The sequence below is a fragment of the Theropithecus gelada genome, chromosome 3 (genome assembly GCF_003255815.1).
Source record: "Theropithecus gelada isolate Dixy chromosome 3, Tgel_1.0, whole genome shotgun sequence".
NCBI classification, from domain to species: domain Eukaryota; kingdom Metazoa; phylum Chordata; class Mammalia; order Primates; family Cercopithecidae; genus Theropithecus; species Theropithecus gelada.
This window is the reverse complement of record NC_037670.1, coordinates 140,038,256-140,052,694: the sequence shown is the minus strand read 5'-3', so window position 1 is coordinate 140,052,694 and position 14,439 is coordinate 140,038,256.

Here is a 14,439-nt window from a genome sequence, read left to right as displayed (position 1 = left end):
ATATGACCTTTGTCACCTAGAACACTGATACTCTTCATTATGATGTACTTTTATAGAATAAAACAAATGGTTAGACAGCTTTAGAGTTCTTTCTCTTGTTGTCTTATTATGTGTTTAAAGTTTTTGAGCCTTTTCTAAAAGATAAAACAGAGGGAAAAACCAAACAGTTCAAAAAAAAGCATAGGGCTTCAAAGGATCTTGAAATTAATTTGCCTCATCCCTCAATGTCCTGACATCAAAAAGCTAAGTCATTTCAGGTGAGGATATATTTTATACAGAATTCCAAAACTCAGCATCATGTGTGTCTGCAAAAAGCAGTATAACTGTAAAGTAATAACTTCATTCTAAAAGCAAGACAAGAAAACCAGTCTTTAAATATATTACAAGCTCCTCCGAGAGGTTGAAATTTCATTTCTTCCTGTCTTGTCCTTGCAAAACTCAGAGTCACTTTTCACTCTTTTTATAGTAATGTCATATTCTTAACGACAGTTGATTAGTATTTAGTCTTCTTTAGAAAGAACGCATAGAACATATTTCTGTTTGAGTTAATTGAGCATTTTCTCCTTTAGCTTCACCAGAATAAAGGGCACATATCTTTTCTTCATTTCTCATAGTCAATAAGTAGTTGACAAAATTCATTCCTTCAGCAAATATATAATTTCAGTTCTGCACGTGGCATTATGCCAAGCTCTGTAAGGGGTATAAAAAAAATGAGAGGGCCGGGCACGGTGGCTCACACTGTAATCTCAGCACTTTGGTAGGCGGAGGTGGGCGGATCACAAGGTCAGGAGTTCAAGACCAGCCTGGACAACATAGTGAAACGTCGTCTCTACTAAAAATACAAAAATTTGCTGGGCGTGGTGGTGGGTACCTGTAATCCCAGCTACTCGGGAGGCTGAGGCAGGAGAATCTCTTGAACCCGGGAAGTGGAGGTTGCAGTGAGGTAAGATTGTGCCATTGCACTCCAGTCCAAGGGAAAGTGCAAGACTCCATCTCAAAACAAAACAAAACAAAAAATAAAACAACAACAACAACAAAAAGAAAGAAAAGAAAATAATAAAATGTGATCCCTAATTTCAAAAAAAACTTATCGATCAATATGATAGCGGAGACACTAAACAAATAATTATAACATACAATTGAAAGGGGAGATGGTAACTAAAGTATATTAAATACCTACAGCTAGCCAGTCGGTCTATATAACTCCAATATCGGTCTATATAACCCCAACAATAGACACAGGTACCTTGTGAGACAAGTATTTTCATTTGTTAAGGTGTCCTTACTGAGGCTAAGAAAAGTTACCTTGTTAAAAAGCCAATACTGTATTTGAAACAAATTCTTTCTGGCTCAGAGGTCCATGCTATCTCAGCAAGAGATCCAGAACAGGGTCAGTAACGCCAGAATTTCTCCATATGAGGAAAGATCTTCCAAATTGAAATCCCTTTTTTAAAAAAATTTTATTTCAAGGAAAAGTAAGTCTGTAAGGGTCAACCACACGATGTGGGGTAAACAAGGCTATCTTTATGTGGGCTCATATCTTACTAAATTGACCTTTAAGGTCAAGGGACCAGAAACTATGTCTTATTTCTATTTTTTGTCAGAAAATAGTAGGAACTTAATAAACATTGAATTAGTTAAATGGGCATATAGGACATCTTTATTCCCCACAGGCCTGGACTTTTCTTGAGGGATTCACACTCGAAACACTTCCAAGAGAATGAAGGTAATCTCAGGAAAGTACAAAGTTGTGAAAAGACATTAAGCTTTTTAGCCATCAAAATGCTTTATCTATTTATATTTATGAGGGTTTCTTCCACAATTTTAATTATACTATGATTAAAAAGGAGGCAGAAATTTATACTTACAAAAAAGTAAATATATTATGTGAATTTTATAAATTCATATTTAATGACAAAATTGAACCAACCAACTAAAATCAATGAATAATCAATCAACCTACTATCTGTATTTACATTTCTATTCTCAAACTTTTGGTTTAGAAGCTACTCTTTCTATTAAGAGCCATTATGACCCTTACAACCTTCAGAGGTTTTGGAGGTCATTTTTAGTATTAAAAATTATGAATAGTATCTCTTTATTCTTTTTCTTTTCTTACCCTGCCCTTTTTATCTTTGTTTTTAAAACTTTTTATTGTATAGCACACATTTAGATCAATTATACAAAACAGAAATATACAACTCAATAAATTACCACAAGTGAGTATCAGAGTAACTACAAGCCAGCTCAAGCAATACAAAACTGGCAGCAATCCAAAAGCACCCTTTGGACCATTGCCAATTACTATTCCTACCTTTTTTCTTTCTCTCTCTCAAAGGTAACCACTAGTCTGACTCTTAATCTTGTTTTGCTTGGTCTTTATATACATAGAATCACTTTTGTATCTGGCTTCTTTCATTCTTCCTTGTTGTATATATGAGTAGTTCAGTCATTTTTATTATACAGTATTCATTTTATGGATACCGCATGATTAATTTATGCATTCTACTGCAGATGAACATTTGAGTTGTTTCTAGTTTAGGGATATTATAAATAATGCTGCTCTGAACACAGGGCATATGTGTATGTTTTTCTGTTGTGTACATAGCCAGGAGTTGAATTGCTGGGTCATAAATTATGCATATGTTTAAATTGAGAAAATGATGCCAGTTTTTAAAACTGGTTGTACCAATTTATTCTCCCACACACAGTATGTGAGAATTCCTGCTGTTTTATGTCTTATCAACAGTTGGTATTGTTAAACATCTTATTAATTTTAGCCATTCATTGGTGTATATGATGGTGTCTCTTTTTTTAATTTTCATTGTACTGATTACTTATGGAGACAAGCACGTTTTAATTTTTATTGGGTAATTTTGGCAGATTTTTACCAATTACACTAATAAAAATCATACTGATACCATCAACAGTATTGAATACATGCTTTCTCACACTTCTGAAAGCACTGGAGACTATGAAACATTAAGTGAAAAAGAAATCACATTATTACTGAGATTCATTTCTTTCATTATAATTGATTTTTGAGGATATATTAATGTTGACTTTTATCATTATTATCACTTTTTGTAACATTTATTTATGTTATTTGAGCTTTTTTTCTGTTGTGTTGATACTTGTTTTATTGATTTCTAAAATATTTTTACATATTACTGACTTTTTTTTTGTGGCAAATATTTCCTCTAGTTTGCCCTTTGATTTGGTTTACACTTCTTCCAGCCAGAAAAAAACGTTTTTCATTTTCATGTAGTCAAATTTATCAATTTTTTAAAGGTTTTAGGATTTTTGTATGTTTATGATGGTCTACTCTACCCAAATCACCACAAATTATATTTTCTAATAGTTGATATTCTGTTCTAGGTCTTTTATAGTTTCAATATTTACAATTAAATCTTTGATCTACAGTGAATTTATTTTGGAGTAAAAAAAGATGCAATATTTACTATTACTCCATTAATACCTCTATTATAAACTAATTTGAATTATCATTTCTGTTATTCACTAAATTCCCATATATACTTTATTTCTCAACTTTCCACTAAGTTAAAATTGTATATCTATTTCAATGCTAATTATAAGTTGTTATATATATATTTTATGTGCTAGTATTTTTTTTTTTTTCTTTCAGGATATTCCTAGGTTTTGTTTATATTAACTTTTCTGAATGAACTTTGGATAAACGTTAGTAACATTTTGTTGACTTCTCACCAAAATCCATGTATATTAGATTTATATTATATATTAATTTTGGGAAAAATGGACATCTTTATAATATTGAGTATCTCCATTAAACAATAGGATTATTTTGTTCATTCACATCTTCTTTTCACCTTGTTTTTCTGTTTACTTTTTTTTTAGCCAGGAGTCAACCTTCATTCACGAGCATACATATATCCATGTGCATATAATGTATGCATAGCCAGTGATCTTTATAGATGTGGAAGGAGGAATTTATAGTCAAAATTAGATATGTATTCAAGTATATTCATAATCACATTTATGATACAATTAACAGTAACATAAGGAAAATTAAATACTTCAAGTAAGGATTAAAGATAATACGTTTTCTGTGTTGCACTAGTTTTTAATAAATTAACTATAGAATTTAGGAGTATATTTCCCCTAAGGAAAAAAAAAACAGCTCTTGTCATGACCAAGTTGTTATTTTTTTTGTTGTAGCAATTCCATGTCTGAAGATCTAATACTCACCCAATATAATATGATATCTGCTTGTCCACAGGAAGGCATGGTCCGGTTGGACAGCAGTAGAGTTGGGGAAAGTTGTATGCAATCACATCAATCAATCAAACAACTGGAAAATATGCACTGAGTGCTTAGTATGTTTTTACTTAAAATATACTTAGGAAACAGCAAACGACTGGACTGTGTATTAACTGACTATAAAAAGAGATCACAGGCATGGAAATTCATGTAGGCTGGACAGGAAGAAGATGACCTCACCTATTGAGTAGGATTTATGGACAGCCTTTTAGATTTCTTAAGAAATGAATGCTACCTGGAAATGAGAGAAGTGGGACATTCTGAAAAAAGAAGACAAACTAAACAGCAGGAAGTAGTGGTCAAAACATCTAAGAGGTGGATTATGGAGGCTATTGAAAACCCCCCGTCTTTCCTGTTTATCTACAACTCTAGTTCTGCGAATTACGCAAACAATGGGCTAAAAGTTTCAGTATTGTTCATCTTCTATTTGGATTAAAAATGTGCCTCATTACTTTAAGATCAGGCATTGCCGTGATGCTTACAAGCTACAAGAGCATAGTTGTTGCTTCAATTCTTGTCTTTCTGCTGGTTTTCTTCTTCTTTTATTTAGGAATCGAAGAGCTCACATGAGAGCTGCTCAACAATATATTTTTTAAGTGAGCTAGTACTAAAACCCTAGCCATCTTCACAATTCAAACTAAATAATTTCATCTTAGATAATAAAACAATGATTTCTTTTATAATATTCCTTCATGTGCACTTTAATCTAATAGAACCATTTTGTAAACATATTAGAGAATGACAGTGCAGTCTTCTCCAACCTGGGTTTCAGACAGAAATATACGTGTACTGCCTTACAATGCATAAATACATATACACAAACGTACATATGTGCATACGTCCTTATTATCTCAGAATAAAAATGCAAATGAATTTATTAGCCTAAGAGTGGCACCAAATGGAAATTTATGCACATACATTTAAAAAACAGAACCCTTGAAAATAAAGCAGTTGCAGCCTATTAATTTTCCTCTTTGACAGTTTTTTAAATTCCCCTAAAAAAATGAAACAGCATGAATACTGTCAATATATCACAACAGCCACATTAGGTTTTGTGATATACATCATAATATAAAGAGCACTATTAGAGCACAACCTGGGAACCATTAAATCATTCTAAATCACTGTTACATTCCATTAGTGTCAATGGTGAAACCACATAATAGGCTTTATTACAAACTTCACCTTGGTAGGCCATTGTCTCTAATAACCACTTCTCTATGATGTGGTATCATACCCAGAAATCCAGGGAGATAATAAAGGCTCCCTTATTTCTTTTTTATTGGATGGGTAAAGTTAAATTTAGCTGTAAGTAAAAAAAAAAAAAAAAAAAAAAAGAAAGAAAAGAAAAATCCTAAAGCTTTGTTCACTAACTGCGAGTTGCTGCTATTTGGACACACACACAAAAAAAAAAAAAGAAAGAAAAAAAAATTAGGCAGACTTGGGAAGAACAGTTTGAAATAAATTTAAAACCTGGCAATGCTGAGGCCAGGGTAGGCTGGGCAGTGCCAGCAATTACGATGTCATTTTTGAGATGCGGTTTAGTACATTTGTGCGCCTCTTTACACTTTGTTCAGGAGCAGGGTATTGATTATAGGAACACTGTAAGTTTCAAACCTGCCCTTTCTCTCATTCTCCCCCGGTTTGAGCTATACCCTTTTAAAAAGTCATTTGGGCACTTTGTTGGGGTGAAGCTGGTAAGGACTTCAGCTCAAACTGAGATCAATTTTCAGATGTTTCAGGGAGAATTGTTGTACAGTGTTCTGTGCCCCTCTCCTTTACAAATAGAATCATTTACTCCCCTCCCCCTACAATGAGTTTAAGGGATTTTTCATAATCCCTATTACTTAGATACACCCACATAGGAAATGCTCCCTACAAAGATTTCTACGACACAATAGACACTTTTGTTATTGACTAAGGAAATTTTAGGATATAATAAAATAAATGATAATCAGACAGTTTCAGAGGTGAATAATAGTATCACAAATGGTTGATATAATTTATGATTTAATAGACTATCAGTTCAGAGTCAAAAGCTTTATCTTCTCTCTGTGTTATTCTTGAGTAATTGTGTTTTAAAATTATTGATTATAAACAAGTACATTTATTTCCTTGAAGTAACAATCTACCTTTAAAGGTGGGCTTTGAATAAGGTCAATGCAGGGCAATGAAATAGATTATTATTCTAATGATTCTACTTTGCTTTTGCTCTATTTTTTAAAGACCAGACTTAAAACAATAATATTACTATATGTATCCCTATAAGAGATGATGTTTTAACTTAGGAAGAGAAAGGATTAAGGCAAAGAAGAAAAAAAAAATCCCTGTATACTACGGGAAGTAAAAATAAATCACCAGGAATCAAACACTTCAAAAGGATAACTAGACAAAATAAAAAATGAGGTAGATACACTTTTGTAAGAATTATCTAATGAAAAGGAGAAAAGAATGATAAACTTGTAAATCATACAGCAGATGAAAGGTAAAAAGATAAAAATTTGGTCTCACTCAATACAATTATTTAGAGTGGTCTTATGTAGTGAAACTTTCCAGATTTCCCCATTAATAGTGAGGCTTGCTTACTGAAAACACATTTTCCGGATTGGCATAAAAACATGCTTCTTCCTCCCTCCAATTTTTCTTCCCTCTCCTTCTGTTGTTTTTCCTTGTTTTCCTCCTCTGTCTCCATCTCTTGTCTCTATCTCTCGCCCTCTCTATCCCCCTTGCTTCCTTTTCTTCACTTTCCCCCTTCCTCTCTTCTTCCCCTCTCTCTCTTTTGGTGTTTTGCACTCTCTTCCTCCTTCTTTCCACCCTTTTCTTCATTAATAGGCTTTTACAATGCTGGTTTATGCATAATTTGTTTGCAAATAACAATTCAGGAAAGTGTTAACATAGCACACCATGGAAGAAAAATTGAAAATAGAAAGCTGAGGTATTAGGCTTTTTAATGGGGATTTGAACAGAAAGAAAGCATAAGCTTGATTTGCCGCCTCTGTCACCTAAAGAAAGTCTTTTAGCTAAAGCTTCACCTCTGACCTTGTTTTCTACTTTCAGGGTATACTGTATTTCTCTTTTTTGTTATATGTCTGGTTTGCAATGCCATTGATGTTCATAGGGAAGTGAAAGAATTGCTGTTTGAAAAGTCCATGCTCTACTTTATGAAGGCTAGCTTTATTTTCTTTTTTTGTAATATTTTCTCTTTTTGCTTTTGGAAAAATTCGTGATAGAGGCCAAGTCTTAAACACATTGGAAAATTTACCTAACTTAAAAATAATAAATGTTCACCTACTTTTGGTTTTAATCTTTCTCTGATGTAAAACTGTCACTTCAGACATTGCCATCTCAGAGTTGAATCTCAAAGTGTCATGAATGAACTGGTACAATTTTTAAAAATATTGCTGACTTTTTTTAGCACTGATTTTAGGCTTCAAATGATGAACACACTAGGTTTGGCTTGTTTCACACAGTTGCCAGACTAGTTGTGTCTTTCAGGTCAAGGATAAATAAAATCAAATCAAGTCATACAGTATTGCTTTTTAATTTTGTTTACCTGTTTGATACCAGAGAGAAGATTTTGCTGAATCCTGGATGCACAGCATCAGGCTTGGCAGAATTAAAAATCTGTAAGAACTGCTTCGCTAATTCAACACCCCTTCTAGATGGAAATGGTAAAGTTGGAAGATGTGGGGAAAATTTTGGCCATAGGGTGACAGTATAGCTTATCTGACAGGAGCAAATAACTCACTAACTCCTGAATAACTATTTTCGATATTCTGTATGTCCATTCCAATTTTAAGGAAAAAAAAAATACCTAAGAAGTTTGCATAAATATGTGATTGTAAATCCTGCATGGAGAAATAAGAAAAGCAATGCCATGATATACTCTTTTCCTGGCTTGGTTTGCATTTTATACAATCTTTTGTTAATACATATAAATTAAGATTTTATAGCACTATAAGTCCTGAAATATTTGGCAAGTGTATAAAGATTTTTAAAAACAGGCTTTCCAGAGAAGGGATTGGGTAATCAAATATAATTTCTGTAGTGATTGATTTTGAAAATAAAACTTTGACATTAACGTGTTTCTCTAAATCGTGTGTGTATCACTTGTTTTATGAAAATAATTTTCTTATCTTTTTCATTTGCCTAAAAGAAATGTATGGTCATTTTCTTTAAACAACTGGATAAATATTTAAACATGAATGTTCTTCAAGAGAGTGATTAGCTTACATGGTTTTCCTTATACACCTGTACACATTAATGTGTAGGGTATTTACAAGTCTGTAATGTTTTTGAAATTATAACTACAGACTGAAAGCCGCCTTCTTAGAAGAAGAAAGCTAGTAGTATTTCATTCAGTTCATTTATGACAGTATGTTAGAAAGCTGCCTGCTAAATCACAAATCTCATCCCATTAACTCACAGAATCCTATAACCTTGAGCTATTCAGATTTCAGACGACCAAGTGAAATGTCCTTACCTTGCATTTATTCATAAATATTAAGACCTTTCTGTGAAGTCAGAATTATTTGAATCCCACTACTACTGTAAACATGTGGACAACAAAGCCTTACATAGTTTAAAATGTATGAGATAAGAAAATAATAACAGATATGTTTAGACTAACTACTACATCTTTCTATTCTCTTCTCTCCTTTCACTCAGTGATCATCCCATGAAAGCTTCCATTTTTCTTTTTTAATTTAATTGAAAGTATAATTTCATTTTATTTATTTATTTATTTAGTTACTTAGTTATTTTAGACTGGGTCTCACTCTATCCCCCAGGCTGGAGTGCAGTGGCACAATCAGGGCTGACTGCAAACTCGCCTCCTGGGTTCAAGTGATTCTCCTGCTTCAGCCTCCCAAGTAGCTGGGATTACAGGTACCCGTGACCACACCCTGCCAATATTTGTATTTTTAGTAGAGACGGGGTTTCATCGTGTTGGCCAGGCTGGTCTCAGACTCTTGACCTCAATTGATCTGCCCACCTCGGCTTCCCAAAGTGCTGGGATTACAGGTGTGAGCCACTGCACCTGACTGATAGTATGATTTTAAGTGGATTTCAGTTAAAAAATGAAAAAGGAAACATTTATTGAAGGCTTATTATGTGGTAGGTGCTCTATTTTCTATCAGTGTCTTATTTAATTACCCAACAACTCTATGAGTTATGTAATTCAAGTGGTGTTTCCCCATTATATACATGATTGAATTAAAAATAAAAGTCTCCTTCTTAAGGTAAGATAACTGGATCTTGAATTTGAATGCTATAACTCAATTAAGTGTAACGTGATGGGCATAGCTCATTAATTCATCCAACCAATTTTATTAAGGGTCTACAATGCCCAATACTTTACCAGTCTCAGAAGACAAGGCCATGAAAAAAATTCAGTGGCAATCCTCAAGGCTACCGTATTCTTCTGAAGAGAGAAACATTCAAATACAAAAATCTGGCCAGGAGCAGTGGCTCATGACTGTAATCCCAGCACTTTGGGAGGCCGAGGCGGGGGTCTCACAGGGTCAGGAGTTCAAGACAAGCCTGGCCAACATGGTGAAACCCTGTCTCTACTAAAAATAGAAAAATTAACCGGGCGTGGTGGCAGGCACCTGTAATCCCAGCTACTCGGGAGGCTGAGGCAGAGAACTGCTTGAACCTGGGAGACGGAGGTTTCAGTGAGCCAAGATGGTGCAGCAAGACTCTGTCTCAAAAAAAAAAAAAAAAAAAAATGCGGAGGCGGTGGCTCACGCCTGTAATCCCAGCTCTCGGGGAGGCCGAGGTGGGCGGATCACGAGGTCAGAAGATGAAGACCATATTGGCTAACATGGTGAAACCCCGTCTCTACTAAAAAGTACAAAAAATATTAGCTGGGCATGGCGGTGGGCGCCTGTAGTCCGAGCTACTCAGGAGGCTGAGGCAGGAGAATGGCGTGAACCTGGGAGGCGGAGCTTGCAGTGAGCCGAGATCGTGCCACTGCACTCCAGCCTGGGCAACAGAGCGAGACTCCGTCTCAAAAAAAAAAAAAAAAAATTCAGTTGGGTATGACAGAAGCTATAGTAGAGGCACATGTATGAATGGCACTGTGCTCCCGATAGATTAGGTGGACATTTTTACCATATGTATTGTCAGAAGGGAGTAAAATCTTTCTGAGAGGAAGGAATATTGATGCTGAGCCCTAAATGAGAAATTAGTTTGGTAGAACTATGGATCAGATAAAAATGTAGCCATGTAACAAAAAGAAGCTAAAAGGAACAGGGATTATCAAAAATTTTAGTCTGATTTGATCTTTTTACTGTGAGCATCAAGTATGTGAAAGTGTTCAAGTGCAAAACTGGAGAGGAGGACCAGGGTGGTATTACAAGTAGCCTTATAAATTATTCTATGACTTTGGATGCACCAACTAAATCTGGCTTACTATTAATTATGGATAATAGCTCTGAGAGCTAGTAATAAATTCCTTACTAATTGTACTTATTTATTGTGTGTAAATTTAATCTAAACTATAGATTTTCTGTTTGGCTTATCTATCCATGAATTAAAAATAAGAATTGGAAACAGTTAACATTATCATATAAATATAATTTTAATGCTGAGATATATTTCATTATATATTCTGCATCTCTAGCTTTATGGTTCCAAATTTACTACCACAATTTTAAAAGGGGTACAAGATAAAAATATAACAATATTAACAACATATACCTAATGAGCTTGATTCTAATAAGATTAAATTACTATTTTTTTTTTTTTTCAGATTTCTGGTAAGATTTGCTTTCTGTAACCCATAATGACCTCTAGCCATCTGTGTCATAGCGAAGTGGTGCTTTGTACTGGATGAAGCAAAGGTTTGCAACTACTCAGGCAATCTAATTCACTGTTTCCCAACTATAAAATGAGAATAATATTACTTGGGTTATTATTGTGAAGATTAAATGACATAACATATGTAATATTGCAAAGATAAAGTCTGACACTTTTCCCTTCTTAAAACCCTAATTTTAAAACAAAAACATCTAGGAAATAATCTACAATGTTCTTATGAATATTTTTATGTATTTGTAATTTCTTCTAAATTATAAAGGGCAATACCAGTTTTGTCAATATTTTCATAAATATTTCTAAAGTTGCAACATAATCCAGTATTAAAAAACCTGAAAAGATTAGTTCACATAATTTTGACTGTAGTAGTAGAAATCACAAAAGTAAATTTATTTGATAGTGCCGAGTTCTTCCCATATATTGTCTGTGTTACTCTTCACACATTCCTTTGAGGTGTGTTCTTTTATCATCCCCATTTGAAACCAGAGTTAACTGTGACTCAAGAGGTTTAAGTGACATGTCCCCAAATCACTGAGATGGTAAGTAAAAAGAGAGAGGCTAGCTTTGAACACATGACTATTTAACTCCACAGGAAAAGTTCTTAATATAGAAATTCAAAATTTTAATCATGAGTTCTACAGGTTTCCAGTTTGATTTAGCAGTAAACAAATGGACCATGTGTTTTTAAAAACAGCAGCTGATTTACCCATACAGCTGCTCTTAGTTGATGCAAATTAATAAAATAATAGGGACGGCCATAAAGGAATTGCCTTTTATTCTTTTTGCCAATATGCAGGAAGAAAACAATGAATACGTGTTTAACTAAATCAGAAGCAAGGAGTATCCCAAATTAATATTAAAATAAGTATCCAATATTTTTATGTTGGATAGATACAGTCTTGTGTAAATTTGAAGCTTTAACCTATCTTTAAAATGGATGACATTTTTCTAAAAAAACTATACGTTTCACAATTTGTTATTTTATGCTTTAATCTTGTAAAATTTGAACTTTAAGGCTAGGTGCCTATAATCCCAGCACTTTTGGAGTCCAATGTGGGCAGATCGCTTGAGTCCAGGAATTTGAGACCAGTCTGGCTAACGTAGTGAAAACCTGTCTTTCCAAAAAAAAAAAACTTAGCTGAGTGTGGTGACTAGTGCCTGTAGTTCCAGCTACTCCTGCGGCTCAGTTGAGACGATCTCTTGAGCCCAGGAAGTTGGAGGTTGAGGTTGCGGTGAGCTGAGATTACGCCACTGCACTCGAGTCTGGGTGACAGAGGCAGACCCTGTCTAACAACAACAACAACAAAAAATTAGCTTTATCTGTTATGTTGAATATATTCTTGCAAATGTAAAGGTTTCTGAGTCTGTAGAAATCTGAATCTGTAGAAATGGGTACTTGAATAGATTCTTTTTAACACAATTTAAATAAAATTTTTAACATTTGTCACTAGTTAAGTTTCTTCAATTTATCAGGCTGAAGTAAAATAATTTAAAATTTGAAAAATATCTATTTGTGGGCACATTTGAAATCCTTCCCATCCTTGAGAAAGCATGGTATAGATTAACTATTTGTAACCATATCTAATTCTATGTAATATTTGAAATTTTCAATGTGACTCATTTTAATAAGGAATGTAATGTTAACTTTAAAAGCTAACAAAGTTATTCTTTCAATAGCTTTTATGATAAACATTTTCTCTTATTTCATAATTCAATTTTAGAAGGACCTATTTATTTTGTTATCTAACTAAAAAGAACGTCTCAAAAATGTGTGGACAATTGGAAAATATTGTTTTGGAAAAATGAAATGTAATGTTTTCTTAAAATGGATTGTGCAGAAATTGATCTTATCAAACAAAATGTTACATGGCAAAGAAATAATTTTTGTGTTTAATTTATAAAAGTAATCAGAAAGTCCCTTTATGAATGGTGGAAAATATTTGCAAACTATGCTTCTGACAAAGCTCTAACATCCAGAATCTATAAGGAACTTAAACAAACTTACAAGCAAAAAATCAAACAACCCCATTAAAAATTGTGCAAAGGATATGGAACAGATTCTTTTCAAAAGCAGTTGTATACATGCAGCCAATAGGCATATGAAAAAGTGCTCAACATCACTAATCATTAGGGAAATGCAAATAAAAACCACAACAAGATATATCACCTCATACCAATCAGAATGGCTATCATTAAAAAGTCAAAAAATAACAGATGCTGGTGAAGTTGCCGAGAAACAGGAACACTTACGCACTGTTGATAGAGTCTAAATTGGTTCAGCCATTGTGGAAAGCACTGTGGTGATTCCTCAAAGAACTAAAAACAGAATTACCATTTCACCCAGCAATATCATTATTGGATATATATCTGAAGGATATTAAATCATTCTGCCATAAAGACACATGCACAAATATGTTTATCACAGCCCTATTCATGATAGCAAAGACATGGAATCAACCCAAATGCCTATCAACAGTAGACTAGATAAAGAAAATGTGGTACATATACAGAATACTATGCATCCACAAAAAAATGAGATAATGTCTTTGCAGCAACATGGATGAAGCTGGAGACCATTACCATAGCAAACTATTGCAGGAACATAAAACTAAATACCACATATTCTCACTTATAAGTGGGAGCTAAATTACTAGAACACACGGACACATAAAGGGGAAAAACAGACACTGGGGCGTACTTGAGGGTGGAGGGTGAACAGAGGAAGAGGATCAGAAAAAAATACCTACCAGGTACTGTGCTTAGTACCTGGGCGACAAACTAATCAGTACACCAAACCCCTGTGACATGAGTCTACCTGTATAACAAATCTTGGCCGGGCGCAGTGGCTCACACCTATAATCCCAGTACTTTGGGAGGCCGAGGCGGGTGGATCATAAGGTCAGGAGTTCGAGACCAGCCTGGATAAGATGGTGAAACCCCGTCTCTACTAAAAATAAAAAATTAGCTGGGCATGGTGGCACATGCCCGTAGTCCCAGCTACTCAGGAGGCTGAGGCAGGAGAATCCCTTGAACCCGGGAGGCAGAGTTTGCAGTGAACCGAGGTCGCGCCACTGCACTCTACTTTGGGAGGCCGAGACGGGCGGATCACGAGGTCAGGAGATCGAGACCATCCTGGCTAACACGGTGAAACCCCGTCTCTACTAAAAAATACAAAAAACTAGCCGGGCGAGGTGGCGGGCGCCTGTAGTCCCAGCTACTCGGGAGGCTGAGGCAGGAGAATGGCATAAACCCGGGAGGCGGAGCTTGCAGTGAGCTGAGATCCGGCCACTGTACTCCAGCCTGGGCGACAGAGCGAGACTC